The 24,439-nt window shown below is 44.5% G+C and overlaps 1 long non-coding RNA gene and 1 other non-coding gene across 2 annotated transcripts; both read right to left on the bottom strand.

Annotated features, from left to right (window-relative positions):
* Window positions 1-3,160: 3,160 nt before the first annotated feature.
* LOC109451711 (uncharacterized) lies at window positions 3,161-19,716 on the bottom strand. The gene is made up of 5 exons (XR_012493770.1): window positions 19,654-19,716; window positions 15,241-15,523; window positions 14,814-14,952; window positions 10,429-10,503; window positions 3,161-3,495 (listed from the first exon to the last, which is right to left on the bottom strand). It is a non-coding gene; the product is annotated as an uncharacterized LOC109451711 (long non-coding RNA).
* Window positions 14,412-14,537, bottom strand: LOC141570292 (small nucleolar RNA SNORA26). The gene has a single exon (XR_012494297.1). It is a non-coding gene; the product is annotated as a small nucleolar RNA SNORA26 (small nucleolar RNA).
* Window positions 19,717-24,439: the final 4,723 nt, after the last annotated feature.

Below are 24,439 nucleotides of genomic sequence, written 5' to 3' on the forward strand. Positions count from 1 at the left end.
AGAAGGGAAGGTCCCTGTACCACGTGTCATTGGCCATGTGGAGGTCAGGGAAAGCAAGAGGTAAGGAGTTCCCTTCCTGTGGGTGTCTGTGGTGGACCCAGCAGTCCTTCACCCCTCCCTCTGCTACTACCCTAGAAAGCCTAGTGAATTCTTTTCCTGAGGTGTTCTATTTGAGGGAATAATTACTCCTGCTTGTTCTGTAAAGGCCAAGGGTAGGGTGATTAAAAAAAAAAAAAAAAAAAGGAAGGTAGGGAGCATCTTTGAGTCTAAAGAGGGATGGAAAAAAAGAAAAGGATGTTATTTATGGCTATCATGTTGTTTTTCCCTTTTGAAGAGGAACTTGAGGTCCTCTATTGTCTGACAGGAATAGTTGTGGTCTGAAGTTGTCTCGGGCGTCATCTCCTTCCAAGGTTTTACCCGGGAATAATGTATCCAGCTGGTGATCCCTGGAACCTTAATAGCAATCGGAGAGGATCAGAGAACGGGATAAGGGCCTTTCCATAATGGTTGTAACTGGGAGGTTTGAGACCCATCTTTCCATATTTTGACTAGAATCTGAGTCCCAGGTAGATGTAAGGGCAAATCAGTTATCTTCTGGGGCTTTATTGCTAGTTCAAAGTCCCTAAGAGCTTGTTGGAATTGGTTAAGGGCTGTGGCATTTGATTTGAGTGCTGTAAAAACAGTCTAAAAGTAGACTGGAATGAAGGAATGGTCTCCCATAAAAAGCCTCAAAGGGGCTGAAGCCGAGAGTAGCTTTAGGAGCCATTTTAGTGTGGAGAGAAATAGGTAAAGCTTCCTTCCAATTTATAGATGCCCCTTGAGTAAGTTTTCTGAGGGCATCCTTGAGCAACTGGTTAGCTGTACGTGACCAGATGACTGGGGCCTCCAGAACAGTGAAGGTGGTAGTACCCAGGGCCTTGGAAATTAACTGGACAGTTGAAGAAATAAAGGCAGACCCGTTGTCACTCTGGAGGGAAAGGGGGAGCCCAAACCTGGGTACGATCTCATGTAAGAGTTTCTTTGCTACCTCCGAAGTCTTTTCTGTCTGGGTTGGGAAGGCCTCAATCCACCCAGTGAAGATGTCAATGGAAACTCGTAGATACTTATGACCTTGAAAAGGGGGCATTTGAGTGAAATCCATTTGCCAATCCTCACCTGGGAAGACCCTTCTATGTTGAACTGGCTGGATTAGGTGAGGTTTTTGTGCCCCCTGAGGGTTATTAAAGGAGGTCAGGCAAGAAGTTATCTGTTCGATGGTTTTGGAGAGTCCCTTACCGTTAAATGACCTGGAAATTAAAGAAGTAAACGAATCTCTTCCTAGATGGGTAGTATCATGGATAGATTTTATTACCTTCCATTGAATGTTTTGAGAAAGAAAAAGGATTTCTTCTCGTTGAAGCCATCCAGAGGGTGTAGGTTGAAACCCTCTTTGGACTGCCCAAGCCTCTTCCTCTGAGATATAGTTAGGAGAGGGAAGAATTAGGAGTGGGCAGTAAGGCCCCCTGAACGGGATGCTCCTGGAGTATCTGCAGCCCCATTTCCATTGGCTGAGAATCTTTCTGGTGTGCTTTGCAGTGGACTGCTGCCACCTGCTGGGGTAGGTAAACAGCTTTTAGGAGATCAAGTATGTAAGAACCGTGTTTGATGGGTCTTATCTCTGGAGGTAAGAAACTCTCACTCCATACAGCTGCATGTGTATGAAGAACTAGAAAGGCAATTTTGGAATAAGTGTAGATGGTGATCCTCTTTCCTTCTGCCAATTCTAAAGCTCTAGTAAAAGCAATGAGCTCTGCCAGCTGGGCAGAGGAGTTTTTGGGTAGCTGTTTAGAATCTGACTTCGTGGATTCAAACTACGGAGTAGCCCGCTCTCCACTTTCCCTCTACTAGAGACTGCTCCGTCCGTGAACCAGATCTCATTAGGGTTTTCTAAAGCCTGAGCAGTAAGGTTGGTCCTGGGGCAGAGGGAAATGGAGTCTCTTCACACAAATAAAAGGGAGCATCTTTGTCAGGAGAGGGCAGGGTTGCCGGGTTTAGGGTACTGCAGGTAGAAATGGCAGTATCAGGATTTTCCAAAAGTAGAGCCTGGTACCTTAAGATTTGGTTGTCCGATAGCCAATAGTGGCCCCTTCCCTGAAGGGTTTGTAAAGACTTGGATGGGCACTCCCACCAGAGTAAACTTAAAAGCCTCTTCAATTAGCAGGGTAAGAGTCCCTAGAATTCTTAACCATGATGGCCATCCCCTAACAGTTGGGTCCAGGCACTTTGAGAGGTATTCCACCAGCTGAGAAGTAGGTCCTAGCCTCTGGGTTAATACCCCAAGAGCAACTCCATCCCTTTCATGCATGTATAATCGAAAGAGTTTTGTGGGATTAGGTAGTCCCAGTGCCGGAGCTTGAGCAACTAGGTACTTTAATTTTGGGGAGGACTCTTTGCGTGTGGCCCCCAGTTTAGAGGAGTAGAATCATCCTTACCCTTTAAACTGTTGTGTAGAAGTTGAGTTTTAAGTCCATAATTTGGGATCCATAGTCTGCAGTATCCAGTGAGCCCCAGGAAAGCTCTTAGCTGTTTTCTAATGGTTGGGTCTGGTAGCTCTAAGATTTCCTGAATTCTCTCAGGCAAGAAACTGTTAGCTCCCGGCGTGAGGATGACCAAGGTATGTAACCTTCTGCTAATTGTGCCTTGGTTCTGGAAATCCTGTAGCCTCGTGTAGTGAGGAAATTTAGGGTCTGAATAGTATGTTGTATGGCCTGGTTCCAAGTGGGGCAATATACAAGGTCTACACATTGTAGAATGGTCCCCCTGCTTCCCCCATCTGTCACACTGTAATCTTCTATATCCCTTGCTAGAGCCTTGACAAAGAGATGGGGCCTATCTCTACATCCCTTGGGAATGACCGTCCAGGTTAATTGTTGGTGGACCCCAGTAGGGGAATCCCATTCAAAGGCAAAGAGGAATTGAGACTGAGGATCAACAGGAATACAGAAGAAGGCATCCTTTAGGTCTAGGGTGGTAAACCTACTGGTTCCCAGTATGATGTAAGGATTAGGAACTACTGGATGCAGAGGTATCAGAGCCTCGTTTGTCACATCCAGTGCAGACAGGAAGGCTAGGCCTCAGGGGGAAGGGCAGGAGATTAAGAAAAACATAGAGACAGGAAAGATGGGATCAGGAGGTCCACTGTCCACGGATGGCAGAGCAGTGGGGCAGTTTTTATTTTTCACACGGTTTTATACTGTCTTAGAACATCTATTCTAGCAAGCATTAGAACTTTCTATGTATTTGCAAGCTTGTATATCTGCAGCTGTGACTGTGTTATCTTGTTCTTTCTGGGGGAGGAGGCTGAGGCGAGGCGTCCCTTGGATCAGACCTTGCAGGCTGCAAGGACCTTGTCAGCTGATATCCTGCTCCCCACATCTCCGCCTTTTCTTTTTATTTAAGCTGCAGCTGGTGTTAAAAAGCAGGTTTAGAGTTGGCGTTGGATGACTCAGTAGTCGACTGAAAAGATACAAAATAAAGTATTGAGAAGGATACCAAACAGGACCCAAAAGGAGTGTTGAAGATTAAATGGGTTAAACCCTTTGAGCTGGGTTAACAGTGGAGCAATATTAGAAGGATCCAGAATCGGATCGTGTGTATGTTGCATGTCAAGGATTTCTTGATGGAGATCATTGAACTCAAGGCTAAGATTGTTATGGCTCCAGATACCCAGTACGTGGTTGAGTATCTTGTCCCACTGATACTGCGTATTATATGGAGCAGGAGTAACACAATTTTTTTGGAAATTGGCATGGCAACGCAGGCGTAACCTTAAGCATAAAGCTTCTACCTGTCACCAAGGGCCATCATAGTTGCTTCTACTGCTTTTAGCTTATATTCTATCTTTAAATCGATTTTTTTCTTGTGTTTTTAGCACAATGGATGTGTTTTGGGCCAAAGCGTTTACAAAGTGGGTGGTTTGTATGCCCTGGGTGAGGGCGGTGGCGGTGGTCACAGCGGGTCGCTATCAGGGAGATGATCACCACTTTGCCAGCTATGACCATTCCAACAATTTTTTTTTTTTTGGTTAATTGGTTTTTTATCTCCACTAGGGTTTGGAGTCCCTTATCATCATACCAAGGGCGGGACAAGTTGGTGGGTATTAAAAGGTAAGATGGCTGGTATAGTACCAAGATTTGGGAACATTTGTTATGTGCTGACACAGTTGGTTAAGTTACAATTAATGCACTCAATGCGTAGCTGTTGTTGGCTGACACTGGCGTTTAGCTGTCCCACAAGGAATGTATAGGGTGGCTGGGTGCAGGCCCGAACTCTATACATATGTTTTAACCCCAAGTCCCATGTGGATGATGAAGAGATGTTTATAAAGTCCATGGTAGCGAATGCTTGCCAGAGCTCACGTTTAGTTTTATGTTGTGGGTGGCTCCCGGGAGCCACATATCCCCCGGGAGTCATCCAATCCTGATGTGGACCAGAGAGACAATGTGACCAGTCCCATATGGTTTGGGTTAATCTAGTGACAGTATGTTCAACAGCTAGAGGGTGAGTGCACTCCAGCCAATCAGCAAATCCTAATAGTTCTATGGAGGAGGAATTAGGGCAATATGGAAGGGGTGGATGGGAAGTGGGGACAATAGTGGAAAGGTTAGCGAGTCCCAAGAGAGCAAGTTGTTGTAGATACTTGTACATATCCCATGGCCCAGAGAGGCTAGCTATTTTTGCTCCCCCCCACAGCAGTTTTGTTGATGGGTTGGACTTTTAGACTCCCCGTTATGTTCTGGGGGCCTGTGCAGAGGGGAGGACCAATGGCAACCCTGGTATAATTAAAGGAGATCCACTGGGGTGTAAGATGTCCGTTGGGGTGTCCATCAAGGACCCATGTGTTATCGACAAAGATGGGGACACTAGGGCTATCCCATGTGGCAGGGTAAAGTGTGGGAGGATTAGGAAAGAATGCCCAGAAGCTTTGAGTCTCTGCATGAGCCACACTTGCCTGCATTGTTACAATGGACAGCATGGCGAGGAAGAGTCGCTCTGGAGTCATGGGTAAGCCCTGTCGCTGTACCATGTTTTCTCCTTCAGTTACTAAGCGTCTGAGCTGTCCCCATGTGGGCAGCTGGGGTTGGCGGCTCTGCAGAGATCCAGGGATCACTACACTTGGTCTTAGGTTGATGGGGCTCATGGACGGTGTCTTGAAGAAGTAGTCCGGGTCCATCACAGTGTCTCACCAATCGTTCTGGTCGCCACCAAGGGACGTTTGCGTTCCTAGGGAAAACAGAAACATGACCTCTTCCCCAGACTAGCACAGGATCGGGCCCATGCCAGGCATTTTCAAGAGGTTCTCTCCATCGTGCCATGGGCAGCGGAGGGTGTTCGGGTATCCAGTGTCATTCCGCTGCTGTGCAGCCGGAGGCATCCGCGTTTAAAAATTGAGGGTAAAAAGTTAATGGTTCAAGATATTGTTGGGTGTTGCCGGGGTAATTCCCCCTTTTTGTTTCCATATTTGTGTTTTGAGCATGCTCTGCACGTTCTATGATTTTTTTGTCCTTGGGGGTTATACGGGATCCCTGTGGTATGTGTGGTCTTAAACTGATAGCAGAACTGAGCAAAAGCTTTACTAGCATATCCGGGGCCGTTGTCCGTTTTTAATTGTTGAGGGAAGCCCATTACTGAAAATGCTTGAAGACAATGACTAATGACGTGGGTAGTTCCTCCAGGTTGTGTAGTGGCAAATAAGAACCCGGAACAAGCATCAAGAACAACATGAACATAAGGGATATTTCTAAAGGAGGGAAAATGAGTGACATCCATTTGCCAAAGTTGGTTGGGGAGTAAACCTCTGGGATTTATTCCGTAGCAGGGTACGGGGAGATGGATCTGGCACGTGGAACAAGTTTTGACAATGTCGGGCCTCTTTTTTGGTAATACCAAACTGACGCCACAAGGCAGCAGCGTTTTGATGATAGGTTATATGGGATAGTTGGGCCTGTGTGATGGGAGTGGATTGGGATACCTGGGCAGCCAGAAGGGCGTAAGCTTGGGGGTGTGTGGTCTGGTCAGCAATGTCATTGCCTAGAGTTAGGGGCCCAGGGAGTTGAGAGTGGGCCCTGATATGGCCGATATAGCTCGGTTTTGGCCTGGCCTGAATTAGCTTTTGGAGTTGGCAAAACAGATGAAAGAGTTCTTCATCAGAAGTATGGCCGATGACAGCAGTCTCAATTGTCCTACTGACCGTGCATAAGCAGCAGCTATCGGAAAAGATGTTAAGAACCAGGTATGGATGGAGCTCTAGGGCCCAAATCAGGGTAGCGAGTTCTGTGTGCTGGGCAGAGGCAAAGTGTGTTTGCTTGGAATGTGTCTGTGAGTATGTACCACGGCTATGTCGTTACTGGAACCATCTGTAGAAATGGTAAGCTCGTTAGGAATAGGGTTAGGGGAAATTACCTTGGGGAAAATTATCGGGTTTTGTAGCAGGAACTGAGCTTATTGGCAGGATAGTGGCAATGTTTGCCGGGAATTGGGCAAGCGCCAGCTGCCAGGTATCTGAGTATTGGAATAGCCAATGTTGTTGTTTTGGGGTATAGGGTACAATTATAGCCTGGGGGGTCATTGCCTATAAGCTGTCTCAGTCGTTTTTGGCCTTTGTGAATCAGAGTGCCAACGAGGTGTTAATAGGGAAGGAGTATTTTGGGGCCTGTATTGGGCACGTGGAGCCACTCGATTGGCCCCTGATCTTGCCATAGGAGGCCTGTAGGTTGTGGCTTGGGGGGAGGGGGGGGCAAATAGTAAGCTTGATCGGCATGGAAGGGTCGATCCGAAAAACCTGGGTTTGTTGAATGGCTTTGTTAACTAGTTGAAGAGCTTGACGGGCACTGGGGGACAACTGTCGAGGGGACATGGGGTCAGGGTCTCCTTTTAGAGTATCGAAGAAAGGCTATAGTTGACCCGTAGTTATGCCTAAATGTGGACGTAGCCAATTGATATCCCCTAATAACTTTTGGAAATTATTTAGTGACCACAGGGAATCGACTTGGATTTGGATTTTTTGTGGTCGTATTGTTCTTTGAAGAATAGATATCCCGAGATAGGAGAATGGAGCAGCCTGTTGTACCTTTTCCGGGGTGTTAAGGAGGCGCTCAGTTCTGAAAATGCCTTTTGTAGGGTCTCTTAATTTTTATGGGCAATTAGAACATCATCTATATAATGAATAATATATGCATCGGGGAAGCACTTTTTAATAGGATTAAGAGCTAAGGCAACAAAGTTCTGGCACAGAGTAGGACTGTTGGCCATCCCTTGAAGGAGGACCTTCTATTGGTACCATTTTATGGGGTTTTGGAAGTTTATGGGTTAAGGAAGCTAAAGGCAAAGCGTTTTTTTTCCTTAAGGATCCAAGGAGATTGTAAAGAAACAGTCTTTAAGGTCAATAATGAATAAGCAAAAGTCCCATGGTATAATACTGGGTGTGGGAAGGCCAGGCTGGGTGGCTCCCATAATCTCTATTGTCTGATTAACCTTGCGGAGGTCTTGTAACAACCTCCATTTACCTGATTTTTTTTTTTTTATTACAAATATTGGAGTGTTTCAAGGGCTATTGGAGCGCTGGATATGACCAGCAGCAAGTTGTTCAGCAACTAGCTGTCGTGCTGTGTGGAGTTTCTCCTGAGTTAGGGACCATTGGTCTATCCACACAGAGGTGTCAGATTTTTAAGTTATTTTTTTCTGTGGTAAGCCCAGTTGGGGTAGCAGGAGTTACCAAGTCCCCTATGTTAAATTTGGATATCCTAATCCTAATTTGTCATTTTTGGCTTTACCTGTATGGCGGCTGTTATTCCCTGATGGCTTTTTCCTAGCCCCTGTGAGGGTAGGAATCCCTGATTGAACATCATGTGGGAGATCTGAGTACTTGGACTGTACACCGTAACGTGCATCTGACTCAACACATCACGTCCCCAGAGGTTGACATAGTCTTGGGAGGACATAGGGACAAAAGGTTCCCTGTTGTCTGTCTGGGTCTGTCCAGTTAAGGATCTCTGAACTTTGTAAGGGGCCTTGGGCCTGTCCTATCCCCTGTACTTCTGTCGTAGTATGAGTAGTGGGCCAGGATGTGGGCCAATGGCGGTGGGCAATAACGGAAACATCAGCTCCTGTATCTAGTAGACCCAAGAATTGTTTTCCTTGTATCCACAGGGTTAATTTGGGTCTTTTTTCTGGATTTGTTGTATTCAATATACATCAGAAGAGCCAAAGCCTTGAACGCCTCGAGCCTTTGATAAGAGTACTTGCCCTGCTTTGATAGTGGGAACTAAAACCAATTGTGTGATTCTGTCGGTGGACAGCACCTGGACAATATTTCTGATAGTATGGGCCATGACCTTGATTTCTCCCTTACAATCTTTATCTAAACGCTGGGCAGTATGTGAAACCCCTTCATAGTGAAGCTGCTTCTCCCCAAGATTAACCCCACGGTCCCTGAGGGAATAGGCCCCCATATACCGGTGGGAATCGCTTGCGGTCCACCTCGGGGGTTAATATATATCGGGAGGCGGGACTGAGGTCCAATCCTGCGATCCCGGGCGTGGCCCCGCATAACTGTTGGAGTGTGGATCAGCTGGGTTTTGGAGAATTACTGGTGGTGGTGTTGTCAAGGACCCCATTTATTTGACAGGGCCAGGGTCGGCCCTGTCGTCCGTCTCCCTGAATCAAGTTCCTGAAAGCATCGTGTTGTGACTGACACTCACTGAACCAGTGTCGCCCACGACAGCACCGTGGGCATATCCCGGGGGCGCACTGACGGGCTCCCTGTTCTACCTTAGGGGCAGATGCCGGGGGTGAGCGGGATTGACCCTTTTGAGGGAATTCTCTCGCAAAGTGGCCGGGTTTTCCACACGTATAACATTTGTCTGTCTGTCTGTTGTTTTCTTGGGCTTGGGCCAACCTGTCCATAGATCAGGAAGAGGCTGCTGCCAGAGCAGCGCCCTGGATGTGGGCAGGGTCAATATCCGAGGCTAGCCGAATAAAATCCAACAAAGTGCCTTTTTCTATACGGTCTTAATACAGCCTGACGGGCCATTGGCATTTTCAGACAAGCTGTTTTGTGAGAATTCAACCCGTTTCAGCATCTGTGATTACGCGCGAGACAGCCTGTAATAGGCGGGACACAAAGTCTTGATACAACTTATCTTAAGTTAATTTTTCCCCTTTTGTACCCAGGGTGGGCAGGCTGCGCCAGACTTCAGTTCCCACTATGTTAATTTGTTGATAAGCTTGTAGGGGATAACTCAGCTGCTGGCCCAGGGGGCTGAATTGACCTCTTCCTACCAGCATGTCATAGGTAATAGGCACTTGATGAGCCTGATTTCTCTGTGCTTGTTTGCACAATTCGGTCCATTCACTCTTCTATAACAGGTAGTCCCCCCATTAAGGCAAGGCCTAGTTAGTCTTTCAATCATTGGGTGTTAGGGCATCAGTTTGTAAACGCTCTAGCAAGGTAATGGTAAAGGGGGCCGTACACCCATTGGTGGCACAAGCCATTTTGAGGTCTTTAAGCATCTTAAAAGGAATAATTACATGTTCACTAACTTGTTGTCCGTTGACTGCGTTCTGTCACAGGGTACAATTGAAAGCCGGAAGTGCCGTCCCCTTTCCCTGGCCTGGAGAACACCCCTTTGCAAAGCAAAGCATGTAGGGATAGGGACTAGAGGAGAGAGGGAGCAGGCGCAAGGGGACATTTTTGTCCAAGATCTGGGGCAGCAGCTTGGGGTACGAGGGGCGCCTGTGGCGGCGTTCCACAAGAAAGCTTAGCAAAGGCCGCAAGGATGTCAGCTAAAGGGGAAGACTCATCGTCCGTATCAGAGTCCTGGGGGCTGGAGGGTTCGGAAGAGTCATAATATTTTTGTTCCTCATCATGAAGTTCTTTCCCGTAATGGGGGTGGGGGTAACTGTTTATCTTGTACTGGCGGCGCCGAGGGAGCGACAGAGCACTTCAGTGCTTCATACCCCTCCACTGCATTGTGTAAGACCTGAGAGAGCCCTCCCTGTGATGAGGGGGGCGGTAATCTCGAAACCTCTGGTGAGGGGTCAAGTGACTCCTTTACTAAGTTCCAAAGCACAAAGGTGGGGATGGGAAACTTAGAGCGGCCTTCAGCCGTGAAGCGGTCACGGAGTTGCTGCCCAACTCTCTCCCAAGTAGCGGGATTGACTGTGCCCTCTTCAGGGAACCAAAGGCATGTCTCGTGTATAAAAGACAGGAATTCCATTTCCTGGCCTGAGAGAACACTACAGCCGTGAGCCTTAAGCATAGCCTTTAGCATTTGTGCAAAAAGGTCCCTTTCTTTGGACCAGTGCTGTCCCATATTTTTCTCCCGATTGAGCTTAGCTTGCTTGCTCCCCTCATCCACCTACAACTTCACGGGGAGTCTCCTCACTTACCTGTTTCTTCTTCCCGTACTCGGGTCCCTGTTCAGGCGCCACTTGTCGCGTCCAGTGCAGACAGGAGGGCTAGGCCTGAAGGGAAAGGGTGAGAGATTAAGAAAAACAGAGACAGGAAAGTTGGGATCAGGAGGTCCACTGCCCACGGATGGCAGAGCAGTAGGGCAGTTTTTATTTTTCACACGGTTTTATACTGTCTTAGAACAATTGTCTATTCAAGCAAGTATTAGTAGAACTTTGTTATGTGATTTGCAAGCTTGTATGTCTGCAGCTGTGATTGTGTTAGCTTGTTCTTTCTGGGGGAGGATGCTGAGGCGAGGCGTCCCTTGGATCAGACCTTGCAGACTACAAAGACCTTGTCAGCTTACATCCTGCTGTCCACATCGTTTACTATTCTTAGGTGTTGAACAAGGTGATAGGTTCCATCTTTTTTCTTTACTGGAAGGATTGGGGTATGACAAGAACTGGTGGGGACCGGAAGCCCATGTTGTAAGAACTTCGAAATTGTAGGTTGTAGGCCTAGCTTGGCTTCTGGCTTGAGGATATTGCTTTCGATTAGGGAAGTGAGAAGGATCTTTGAGGCTAATGAAAACTGGGGTAGCCGATTTGGGTCCTCCAGGGATACCCCTGGTCCCAAACCGCAGAAGTGGTGTGAGCCTCCCAAACCTGACTGGGAATGGGCTAGAATCCATTGGTAGTATTAATCGTTGGAGAGGAGTCATGGCCAGTGGTGTCCCTCCAAGAATGATCTCGGTTCCTAGCCTATACAAAACATCCCTGCCCAGTAGAGCTGGGACATTCTGGCCTAGTAAGTGTGGGTAAATGAATATCCATCCCACAGACAACATAATGGGGGAATGAAAAACTTCGAGGCTGGCTTGCCTGTAACTCCCAGGACAGTACAAGATTGGGAGACGGGTCAGGAGAAGGAAGTTAGGACAGAATAGGTAGCCCCTGTATCTAATACGAATTGACCGTGTTTCCGTGAAAATAAGACCTGGCTGGACCATCAGCTCTAATGCGTCTTTTGGAGCAAAAATATGACCCGGTCTCTATTATAGTAAATTAAGACCGGGTCTTACATTACTTTTTGCTCCAAAAGACGCATTAGAGCTGATGGTCCAGTTAGGTCTTATTTTCGGGGAAACACGGTGAATTGTCCTTCCTGCCACATCCATTTGCACCCTTGGCTCCAGTCCAGTAAGAGATCTCCTTTGTTGAGGCCGACTGGAGGGGGATTTATCAGTCCTGAACAATCACCTGCATGTTGGAGGGCAGTCCTGACCCAGGTGTCCTTCGATCCGTGGGGCAGTGGCCCAGTGCCTCAGATGCTTGCATTTGTAGCAAGCATAGGGGGCCTCTCTGTTGGGACCTTCTTTGGCCCAGTGTCCAGGTACGCAACAGATGCTGTCCTTGTTGTGGGGAGCGAGGTGCTCTTGGACAGTGGCTGGCAATGAAGGGCCACTAGCTGTGGGGCATACCTAGCATCCTTCCTTTTTTCCTTCCAAACTTTGGCCTTGGTTTCCTGGTTTCAATACTAGAAGACCGTATGGGCAGTGGTGAGCATCTCATCCAGAGTATGCCCTGGTTCTTGAATAACCTTTTGAAGCTTCCACCTCATATCTGGAGCTGATTGGGTTAGAAATTTATCTTTTATCTTTAAGGATTATTTGGCCCTCATAAGAGTCGAGATCTAAATCAGTGTTTACTGAGGGCTTCCCTTAATCTCTCTAGGAAAACAGGTTCTCTGTCAGGCCTTGGCAGATAGCCGATACCTTAGAATAACTTATGGCCTTCTGCTAGCCAACCTCGAGACCCACTTTAACACAAAGTAAGAAGTGCTCTTTCCCATTTTTCAGCATTGTTGTAATCCCATCCAGGATCGATGGGAAGAATGGCTATATCTGATAAATGTCCGTCGTTCGCATTATTTCCTGGCCTTCTTTAGGACTCTTCTGCTCAGTATCAGGTAAGGTCTAATAGTATAACATTCCTCCACATAAGATCACAAGCCAGAGTAATATGATGGAATATTTCAGTTTATTTATTGGGATAATAGGTCCAAATTCTCCTGCAGCCTCGAATAATGGACAAACTTTGGCCACACAGGGGGCCAAGAGGAGATGGTCCTGGAGGCAGAGGAGTGGGTCCCGGGTATGAGGGTGGGGTTGGATATATAGAAGAGGATCCCGAGGGAGTGGAAGAGTTAGCCTATTGAACAGGAGGGTTAGGGGCAGGTTTTTCTCCAGATATAGACGAGGGACTAAGCCCACATTTACAAAAGAGGTCTTCGGAGTCTCGCAAATAAAAGAACATCTGAATGTAAGGGATCTCAGGCCTTTTGCCAAAGTGTTTGAAGAAGAAGTCTAACTGAAGGTTGGTGTTATAATTTAGGCTCCCATTTAATAGCCAGAATTCCCCAACAGGGAAGCGAGATTGGGGCCAAGGAGGTACGGGAGCAGTAAAATCTGCCTGACCAAGGCAAAGGGCCAGAAATAGAAATCTTAGATTAGAAAAGCCAAATGTTGGATGAGAAGTTCAGGAGTGTCTGACAGAGGGAACCCCCAGCTGCTTGGCTCAAAGAGGGTACCTGTCTCTGCATGTGTTTTGGAGATTAGCCTCAAAGATTGTTAATAATCTGTGGAAATGAATTCCATATGACCAGTCAGTCTGCAGGTGTCCCCTTCTGAGGTGGCCGGGGTGATGCCATTCTAGGCGATTACAAAGAAAATGTACAAAAAGAGTTCTAGCAGAGCTCCCCGAGGGAGAACATTTGTCCTGCCCTACGGTCCAGTTGTCAAAATACTGACAAGTATACTCTCGGACCTCCAAGAGAAAAGAAAACAGGTATCCCAGAGGGTAGAGGTGAGTAGGAGACCCAAGGGTAACTTTTGCATAACACTGCAAGGTAAACGCTAAATGCCTTTATTTAAGACTTCTGGAAAATGAGGTATTTGTAGACATTCAGAATTGGGGAACAGGAAGAACTTCTAGCACTCGCTGGGCTCTGTTCGTCTTGCTGCAGTCACTTTTCTTCCCATATGAAAACTTCCCCCATCACCTCCAGCACTTACATAGTCTAATAACCTAGCACCATTGTTCCTTCTTACAGCTCATTATGCTACATTCATAAAAAGCACCCAACATACACTCCCTTTGTACCAAGTTTTGGAGAACTTCTGTAGGTTTTTTGTAATTAAATACTGTGAAGAGCTTATATTCTTAATAGCTCTCCCGTGGTCTTTTCCCCGAAAACTGGCCTAACCTGTTTAAATATTTCTACTTTTACACCAGGACACTAAATCTCAAGAGATAAGTGACTTTCCAGACGTCACATAGCCAAGTTACATATGAGGCTTCTTCAGTCACTACCTAAATTGTTGCTTCACATATAAAATGAGAATAATATCAACTTCATTGAATTGTGAGAATTAAATGAAAATAAAGCAACCGCTACACTGCCCCTTCACCACCAGCACTGTGCTACTGCTCTAACTCCTATGAGAGCACATGGTTGCTATAAGTTATATAAGAATATGTGACTTCTGTAGAGGCACTTGTGTATTGTAAACTGTAAAGTGATAGTTGGTATATACCTCAGTGAAAATACCAGCACCACAGCATTCCAGTTTCAATGGCTTCTACCTGTAGTTTTCAACCTATAAAAAAGTTTTTAAATGACTTTTTATATAGATAGAAATAAAAAACAAAAACTTTGATGTACATTCTTTTCAGTTTCTCTGAAAGGATGTCCAGAAAAGGCTGTGTGTATACGTGTCCCATCATCTGGATGTTTTCCACCTTCAAAGTTAACCAAAGTATCCAAATTCCCTTATTTTATCTGAAAACGCTAGACGGTATCCCCAGAGTTTATAAAGCATGCCTGAAGGTATCAGTCAAAGCTGTTACATTTATCACTTTGCTATTAACTAGTAAAAATATCACAAAGGCTCTTAAACTGAAAGGAAATTTTCTTCAGGTTCAGCTGTGACTCCAGACAGGATCCAAAGAGGAGTTTTACAATCTCTTCTCTGGGTTTTATGGAGACTTACCTACTTTACCCTTCTGTGTTAGCCTCTTAAGACACTGGGTCAGCCTTAAAAGGGCACAAGAAAGGGCGATCTGGGTTGTTTTTTTTTTACAGGGTTCTCTACGATTTACTACACTATTGTTTCCTCATATCCCGTGGATTTCAGCAGTTTCTTTAACAAGCCCGAAAACCCATTAGAAGCAGCTGTCTGTCGGGTGGTGCCCGTGACCGTCAACTTCCTTTATGTTAATTGGAGCCGGATTCTGGGCTTTGTACCAAACCCGCGCCAGGAAGTCGCCATTGGCCACTTGCTAGGACCTGGGCCATTTCATTTCCTACAAGGACGGGGACATACCTGCGCTTAGAACTCGGAGCGCTGCAGCCCCGCAGACGCTGGAGACAAACTCCACAGGCCCAAGGTCGGTCTGGGAAGGGCTCTCGACCCCGCAGGCGAAGCCACCCCGAACCAGCTACAAAGTAGCTGAGGCCGCGCCCTGCGGAAGTAAAGCGCAAAGTTGTTATCCCGCCAGGCCTGCCCCGGGGAACCCTCCAGGCGGCTCCGCGCGGTGTCTGTGCCTCGCCCGGCCCCGGGACGGGCACAGCCGCCCGCCCCTCCGGGCCGCCGAGGGCTGCTCTACCCCTCGGTTCTGGCCGCCGGGAGCAGCGGAGCTCCGGGCGGGCAAAGCTCGAGGGGACGCGGGGCGAGCCCAGCCCCAACCCTGCCCGTGGCCCGCCAGGTGTCCTCCCCGCCGCAAGGGGCTGGAGACCCGACCCACACTCACCGCCCAACTCCGCGTGACTGAGGCCGGTGATTCGGTGCAGCGCGGAGATCAGGAAGGAGGCGCGGGGCGCGGCAGAGGGCGGAGGGGCGGGCAGCCAATCCCCAGGAAGGCTCCGGGCGGGGCGGGGCGAGCCCAGCCATTGGTGCCCTTGGTCCTCCGCCCGCCCAGCTCCTTCCGGCTCTTTCCGTGGCGGGAGGACGAGCCAAGCCTGCGCGGAGCATCTTCCTGGGAACCTCTGGGAGTTTTGGTACCTCCTCAGGCTTTGGTTCTCGTGAATCTGGTTCTTTCAGGCCAACGTACCTTCCTCGGGTCTCTACTGGGGAGGTTCTAGCCGTTACCCCAATGGCTGGGCCATCACCCTGAGATTCCCTTTCCTGCAACTACACTAGTCCAGTATGTGTTTTAGAGTCCGTCCTGATAAACCGTAAGCTTAAGGAGAAGCCAGGACCACATCGCTTCCAACAAGCTTACCCCATGGCTCCTCCTAAACCTGGGAGGACCAGCCTCTTTTCCTCATGCTCTCTATTCATTCGTTTGCAGTGTCGATAAGTAGACTGTAATTAGCCAGGGGTGGGCCACTATAAGCCTTTCCTCGGTGACAGACTCAAACATGGCAAACAAATAAGTGGAATAAAATTGGAGTATATACTTAAACGAGAATTCTATTAACGTTTTAAGAGTTTACCATCTGTTAACAAGTATAATCCGCAAAATATCTTTTATCATTTCCACATTACAGGTGGGGAAACTTATGTTGAGTAACTTTCCAATGTCACAGAACAAGGAGCAAGTACCGTGTTTCCCCGAAAATAAGATCTAGCCGGACAATCAGTTCTAAAGCGTCTTTTGGAGCAAAAATTAATATAAGACCCTTTCTTACTTTAAGACCAGGTCTTTAATATAATGTAATATAAATATAATAAATATAATATATAATACATAATACCGGGTCTTAATTTTTGCTCAAAAGACGCGTTAGAGCTGATTGTCTGGCTCTTATTTTCGGGGAAACACGGTAAGTGGTGGATCCAGGATTTGAACCCAAATAGTCTGAAGATCTAGCCCCTCAGAACACTGTACTACACTACCTCTCATCAGGTGTGTGGGGTGGGGCAGGAAGAGAAACAATGGCCTACGTTTCATTGGTTGATCATGATAGACTTCCCTGGTGGTGGTGGTGGTCTGCCAGCACAAAGAACAGCTTTTGGTGGAGCCCTGGGACAACTGGAAAATGCTTGACCTGTTTAAGGACCCAGAAGTAGAAATGGAACTGAAGGATGCAGGAGCTGAGGTCCCCTGGCTTGGGGACCACAGCATGCCAGAGGCCCGGATAGAGTTTGTGTTTTATGCTAAAAACATGGAAAGCTGTTTAAATGTTTTTTAACAGGGATGATAGGACCTGATGTAGGATGTGGTTTAGGATGTGATTAAGATGATTTTGGTGGGGAGAAGAAATGAAATAAAATTTATCAATAAGTTCTAGCAGCCAGCCACTATTTCGCAGAGATTCATAAGATCATGGTAAAATGGGTTAAGGTGGCAGAGGGAACACCAGTTTGCTGTCTCTTCACTTTTCCTATCTCAGAGTCTTACAAATATGTAGCAGAAAGCAGACCTGGGTCACCAAGCTGAGATTCAACAACATGACCCTGGCTGTAGGAAGAGCTTGGTCAGAGCAGGCAGAACTAATAGGTCACTAGGAGATGGATCCAGTTACCAGAATTAGGCAGGTCTCAGTCAAACTGAGGGTATGGGGGTAGTGGAGAAGCTTTGGTTCTGAACCCCAGGAATCTCCCCTATATAAAATAAGATTTCATTTTAGAGACTCAGAAATGATGGATCAACTTGTAGAAAGGTTCCCCAAGATTCACAAACTCAAAACATCACCATGGCCAATCGCCTGCATTCTATGAGCAGCTACCAAACCCCTGGACAAAAAAAAAAAAACCTAATGAGAAATGTTCTGGGAACAGACTAACACTGTTTTCCTCCACGCTCCATGGGATGAAATATACATCATATGGTCCTCTATTTTACTGTCTTGCATAGAAACACATTAATCCCAATATTTTCCTCAGATTTACTTTTAATTCACTTTTTTTTCCAATATAAGAAAATCCTAATAATAAACCTCCATTCTTGCCCTGTCCCCCTTCATACCATTTGGGTGGTAAAATCCAGCTTGTTTATTGTTGATAAAATCAGAATGAAGCTAGACATCATGTACAAAGCAAGAGGGAACTCTGTTAAAAGTGAAATGGAGTTAACCAAGAACTTGAGAACAACTTGTATCTGTTTATTTGTGATTATTTGTAATTTATTGTTTGTTCATTATTTATGTATTGTTTATACCCTATTTTAGTCCAAAAAGGATTTGACTGTAGTTTACAAGAGTATATTACAATGAGATTTTAAAAACAGAGTGAGGAAATTGAATGCAGGGAAAATAAAGTCTGGGGCTAATACACAAAATATAGTTCATTAGGCTCTGTACACTTGCTGGAAGAAGGTCAAATTTTTTCTCTGAGCTGCCTGGGCGTCCATGTAAAAATATGAAAATAGAAATAAATCAGACACTCAAAAGAAATACAGATCTTCCTGAAAGAAATTTCCTCCATGGAGTTTCATAAAGAGTGTACTGCAGACCAACCTCCGTGGTATGAATAACCTAAAAAGAATGTTTATAATCTCTCAAACTTTCATGTGTCCAAGATTTTTGATGTCCAGAGTATTTCCTAGTCAAGGTGTTTCAGCATACTTAAGCTCCATTAAAACAAAAAAAGTTTTTTCCATGTCCTAATTATCATGTGGCAAGAGGGTTATCAGTCAGGCCAGATGACATTTGAGAAGAAAATTAGATTCTGATTATGAAGCAAATAGGCCACACTCTACTGTAATATTGAAATTAGTCACTGAAAACATAAGTCAATGCTCCCATAAGAAAGATTTGGTGATTTGGATTAATTCCCTGGTCAAAGATTCTGCATTGTGTTTTATATATAAGATTATAAGATTACAAGTGTAAAATTAGGTTCTGAAACAATATACCTCCAATAGGAAGTCCTCCATGATAAAATGCTCACTCCAACACAACATCAAAGTGCAAATTTGTACATCAAAGTACAAATTTATTTTGCTGTGAAATTAATTAGTTTCTTAGAGTATGTATCAACTAAATATGCAGTTAACAATAATTTCATCCTCTTAGAATTAAAGTGGCTTTTGAGGAAAGAATTTGAATAGCTTTTCTCTTTTTAAAAAATGACCAAGGAACTTTGAGCCCAGTGCTTTTTTACTCTGACCCATTGACGGTCATTCCCTATTCCCTCTCCCCACATCCTCTGGCAACCTCTAATCTATTTTCTGTCTCTATAGATTTGCCTATTCTGGACATTTTGTGTAAATAGAATTACATAGGATGTGGTCTTTTGTGTCTGGCTTTTAAACTTAGCATACCATTGTCAAGGCCCAACAAATAAGAGTATGCAGTGCTGGGGACTTCATTCCTTTTTATGGCTGAATAATATTTCATTAACTGGATATACTGAATTTTGTTTATCCATTCATCAGCTGCTGGAGATGCCTTTGACTTTTTGAAGAAACCGTGTCAGTTGGCTGATTGCTTACTCTTGATACTGTTTGTTTCTCTATCCTCTGTTTTTCTCATAGGCTTGAGAGAAATCCCACATTCTTGAAAACGTGGTCGTCAAACTTGAGGGTATGAAAGAACCACCTGACACACTTGCTAACGGTGCAGAATTTTAGGCCCCATCACGGGGGAGTTTGATTTAGTAGGCTTGAGAGGACGCCCAGGAGTATGTGTTTTCAACACACCAGTTGATTCTGATGCAGGTGTTCCCAGAACACAATTGGAGAAACTCTGTATCCTTATACCTTGATTTTAATGGCACTTAACAATTCATAGGAAAGCCATAGAAGCAACTGGTAGGTCATTGATTAAGACTTTTTTAAAGATAAAGTTGGAAATGTTACTTAATGGAATTACTGAAAGGGCCTAAGTTGACATCCTGGCTGATGTCTTCTGGGTTGGAGATAGACATTTAAAGGAATGAAGACCAACAGAATTGTGTTATGGTTGTTACTTAGCCACTCTGGAGTGAATGAAATAGCCAAATTTAGCTTTAAAGGCAATGAAGCCAAATAGCCTCTAAGAATTAAATTACTGCATGGATCTTTACAGTATTGACCTCAAAATTTACAAATGCACTCAGATTAATTACTCAGAGTACTTTTGGATTCAGGAAACTTTTTTTTTTTTTTTTGCTCCCGCCCCGCCATCCTGGTTTTTAAGCCAGTTTCTCGGTCTAGTTGCAGGGTGCAGCTCCCTGGCCCACGCTGTTATCAGCCCTGCGTGAGGTGGGGGGGTGCCCTGAAGCAGTCCACCTCACTGACAGCTGCCAGCTGCTCACGATGGCTGCCGGCCAGCGCACCCACGGGCCGCTCACTGACGCACATGGCAGCCCAGCGACCTCTGGCTGTTCATAGCAGCCCAGCTCCAGAGAGAGCTGTTGTTCACAGTCTTAGCTGTAGAGGGCGCAGCTCACTGGCCCTTGTGGGAATGGAACCCGCCGCCTTCTGCCTGAGCCACTGGGGCGGCAGGGGATTCAGGAAATTTTAATTCTTAATCTGAAGCCATTTTCTTTTAGGTGATTGAGAACAAAGTAAGTTGTAGATATTCTAAAGAGCTATCCTTTTACTCTAGAAATATGGTACATCAAAGTACAGCCATTTTTGCTTCAACAATTTTTCATTATCTTTCCATTATCTCAATAATGTATTTTACACCAAAAACTCCTGAGTAGAGTTGTTTTTCTTTAATTTAATGATGAGAGTTTTCTTTCACTTAATAGATGAGTGATGCTTTTAAGGGTCTTTTAATGTGAAAGCTGCCAGAGCAGCAAATGGAGCTCCATTTACTCTGTGCGTCTCATTAAGTATTATCACAGAAGAAGGTAATGTGGTTGAGGAAAAAAACCACCGTGCCTTTTGGGGCTCTGAGAGAACAAAATGGATTTCAGGATATGAAAACTGAGTTTTGACTTTCAAATGCCCTTCCTTCCAAGGGCATTCAAAGGGGAGTTATCCGTGGAAGGGAATGTTTAATTCTAGATTAATAATAACCTCAACTTATTAGTCTGACTTATAAGGGGTGAGTGCTTACAGCAAAAGTATATTTAAAAAAAACTTTTTATTAGGTAAAATGTCAAGCTTCCCCCAAATAAGGACAAGACTGTTGTAAAGCTGCGCATAGCCAGCATCACGCTTCAGCAATTAGGAATAGTTTACCAGTCTCATCTGACCGCCTACCTTTATTTTTATTCATTCATTTTCAAGGAAATTCCAGACCTTGTGTCATTTCACCTGTAAAAAAAAATTAGTATGCACTTCTAATTGATAAGAACATTTAAAAACATAACTGTATGCCATTATCACACCTAACAATATGTTTTTTATTATTATCTAACACCAGGTCCATATTCAGATTTTCCCATTTGTTTCAAAGCTATCTCTTCACAATTGGTTTCTTCTAACAAGAATCCAAACAAGATCCACAGATAGCATTTGGTTATGTCTTTAAGTCTCTTTTATTTTGTAATAATCCTCCTCCTTTACCTGAACACTGATTGGTTGTCAAAATTGGGTGATTTGTCCCATAAAATGACCCACATTCTGGATTTTGGATTTGTCTTTTTGCTTTCCCTTAGTGTCATTTAACTTGTTTATCTTTATTTAACTTTTTTTTAATGTCTTATAAACTGGCTTAATGAGATTCAGGTTGAATTTGGGGTTAAGAAAACTTCATACTTCCTGGCATGTCACATCACAAGGCACATAATAGCATGGTTGTCCCATCTTCCTAAGCTTCATTAGTGGGTTCAGGTGGCGTCAACTAATGCTTCCATTAAATTGGCTCTCACTCTTTCACTGAATGTTTCTATCTCCATTTATGTTGATTCCTTATATTCTTCATGCCAATACAAGCTGTGAAGTAATAATTTAATTTAAAAGTCATCCCTCTGCATTTATTAGCTGGGCTTCTATAAGAAACAACTTTCCCTCATACGCTCTTTGGTTTCCCCTTAAAACAGTTCATACTGGGAAGGCAGGGTAAATTCTTTATCAAATTTCAGAGTAATATAACCTCCAATAACGATGGGGACGTTGCATATTATCATGAATTCAGGATTTTTATGTTTTACATTTCATCAGAAATACGTTTTTAAAGTTGATGCTGGAGATGGACTCATGAAATGTTGGCGTTAGCCTCCTGAGATAGTGTTTCTCAAAGTATGACCACAAACCATATATATCGGAACCCCCTGGGACCTGGTTAACATGTAAATTCCTGGTGTCCACCATGACCTACTGCGTCAGTCTTTGGAAGCCCTGGAATCTGCATTTCTAACAAATTTCTGTAGGGATTTCTAAAATAACTATGGAATGAATACTCTTATGGTAGAACCTCATAGGATCTTGGGGACAAAGTACCAAGTACGTATACACCTGACCAGCTCCCCCAAAATAAGCTCATGAGATTAACCACTGATAATTCAAGAGAAGGGAGGGTGGATAAATTAGCTCCTTCAAGAGGGGCCTAAGTGGTGGTATGCAGTGCGAGACCCCCTGCAGTGCTAGATCTTGGTTGAGACAATCTAGGTTCTGACTACCCATTGTTATTAGAACTCTGGGAAACTTACAACAGTAAATCCTGTACAACACAGTTCTACATGGTAATGGACTAATCTCTTGTGGATGCCCGTGGACCAGTGCTGTTTACATCCATAGCTTCAGATCCTGTACAGCTGTTACAGGATCTCCCACTGCATCACTGTGTCATCTCATCAGGTAACACAGTTCCGCATCCATTAGGACCTGGAGTGCCATTCGTATTTGAAGTACCAATTAGTACTGTTCTCATACATTCTATTTTTGAATTACTTATCTCTAGGGAACTCACTTTCAGTATTTTATTAAAGTCCTCTAATGCTTGACATTTTGAGCAAAACATTTGTTTAGTTGGTTTTCCATAAAAGTGATGAACCACTGTCATTTCATTTGCCTTTATTTATTGAATTTTAAATAGCATTTTGAATGCACTGACTCACAGGAAAAAAATACAGATGCTCTTAAAAAAAAGAGCCAAACTTGCAGATCTTGTCAATTGAATTTTTTTGCGGGTTAGAAAAGCTGTACTACATCTCTCAGCATTTTACTGCCCAAGTTCTTGGGAAGAAAGAATGGGAACCAGGTTCCTGGGGCATAACAGAAGTTCCAGATGTCTCTGGGTGAATGCAGCCACACTGTATGCCAGTGACGTTCTGTGTTACACCAATATCCAGCCCATAGAAAGGGCATGGCAGAGGACAGGCAGGGCGCTTGGACCAGAATTATATGCAGCCTGTTTGGGGATTCTTCATGTTGCTGGCACCACCCTGGCATGGTGGTCTCCAGGCAGAAACCTGGCTTTGAGACTATTTGGTTAGGGCCGTGGTTATAAACTCAAATGCCTATGGGGGCTAAGAGGCAGCATAAAAGAATGAAGAGACCTGGAAAGGAGACTGGTGAATTAGGAAGACACGTCCCCAGTGAAGGAGGCCACCTCCGTTCAGCTTCTCCTGGCCTTTACCAGAAACATGGACCCTGAATAGCTGGAGCTTTTGAAGTTTTTTAAGAGAAGCCGATAATCTGAATTTTTATGTGAGCTCTCTGGATTTCAAAGGTTAACATTAATTCAAATGGATTTTGAGCACAGCAATGGTTAAACTAAATATGTCTGTGGGCCACTGTTTTGGAGCTTTTGATGTACTTTAAATTAATACCACAATGAAATAAAAGGGAACTTATATTTTCCAGACCAAGGTGAGTGAAAGTTAAGAGTCTCTGGCTAGTTTGCTGATGCTGTTGGCAGAGACTCAAACTATAAACCTTATAGGGATAAATTAACTATATTTTGGTCAGTACCCCGAGGTTAGACATTTGCAGTTGGGTGTCATTTGTCACCTAGAAGCTCTGGATGAATGTATATGGATCAGTGCAGAGCCGTAACTCAGAGTCCATGCTCTATTAATTGTGGGCCAGAGGTGACATCTTCCTACAAGAAAGCTATCCCCCCATTGTGGAGTTAGCCCCTCTAGAGTCCTTGGAGGAAAACAGAGCTGAGTATTTACATGGATTGCATTATAAAACTCTAAGCCTTGACTTTCTGGAAAAGAAGGTAGTAAGACTATAGACGGACTGCTTTTGTCTTTCCAAAGAATGATAGCCAGATAGCATGTTCTGTTGGGATTGGATTTCAGTGTCAAGTTGTATTCTAATTAGTGAGAGAGAGAAAGCATGGCTATGTAATTACAACACATGGACATAGAGATCTTTCATGGTTAACTAAGTGCACTTACGAAATTAATCGGAACTTTGGGAAATTAAATTGAGTTGAAAGAGAAATTTTAGACTTAAGAAAGTACATTGAATAAAAGTCTGGGTATCCTATAAGAGGCTAAGCACATGTGGACTAGAATTCTATTTCTGGCTCTGACTACAACTGGTATGGGTCTTAATCACTTAACCTCTCTTGGCTCCAAGTTGGTTGAATTAGATGAATCTAACTAATATTTAATTATTTTACAGCTTATACTTCATTTTTTAAAAAGTTGGTTGTTTTTCTGTCATTGGTTATAGTCATTGGCTATTCATTTATCTTGTTTTGTTTCGAGGAGCTATTAGATGAAAACTTCTATTTGCTAGACCGGTTACATGTCTGTGCTATGGTTTTTGTGTTAGTTGGAACATGGGCTGCTCATCGAGAGGGGTCTGAAAGGAAATGGGATGATGTGGACTCATTACCAAAAATAATTTAATGAGCATTATGAAGTCGTGTATGATTCTCTCTGTTCTGCTACAAAAGGAAACCCAATTAGTTGTTTATTGAAATACACTATTTTAACACCACAATGAAATACACCATATAAATATATAATGGCTAAAGTTAAAAAGCCTGATAACACTTAGGGGAGACGTAGAGCAACTGGAACTGTGATGCTCAGCTAGTGGGAGTTAGTACGGGCACTTTAAAACCCTGTGTGGCATTGTCTCCCCAAGTTGAACATATGCAACCCTATGACCCAGCAGCTTATGTCTAAGTAGGCACCCAACTGAAATGTGTGCATGTGTTCACCAAAGG

The sequence above is a fragment of the Rhinolophus sinicus genome, linkage group LG02 (assembly GCF_036562045.2).
Source record: "Rhinolophus sinicus isolate RSC01 linkage group LG02, ASM3656204v1, whole genome shotgun sequence".
In the NCBI taxonomy this organism is placed as follows: Eukaryota; Metazoa; Chordata; class Mammalia; order Chiroptera; family Rhinolophidae; genus Rhinolophus; species Rhinolophus sinicus.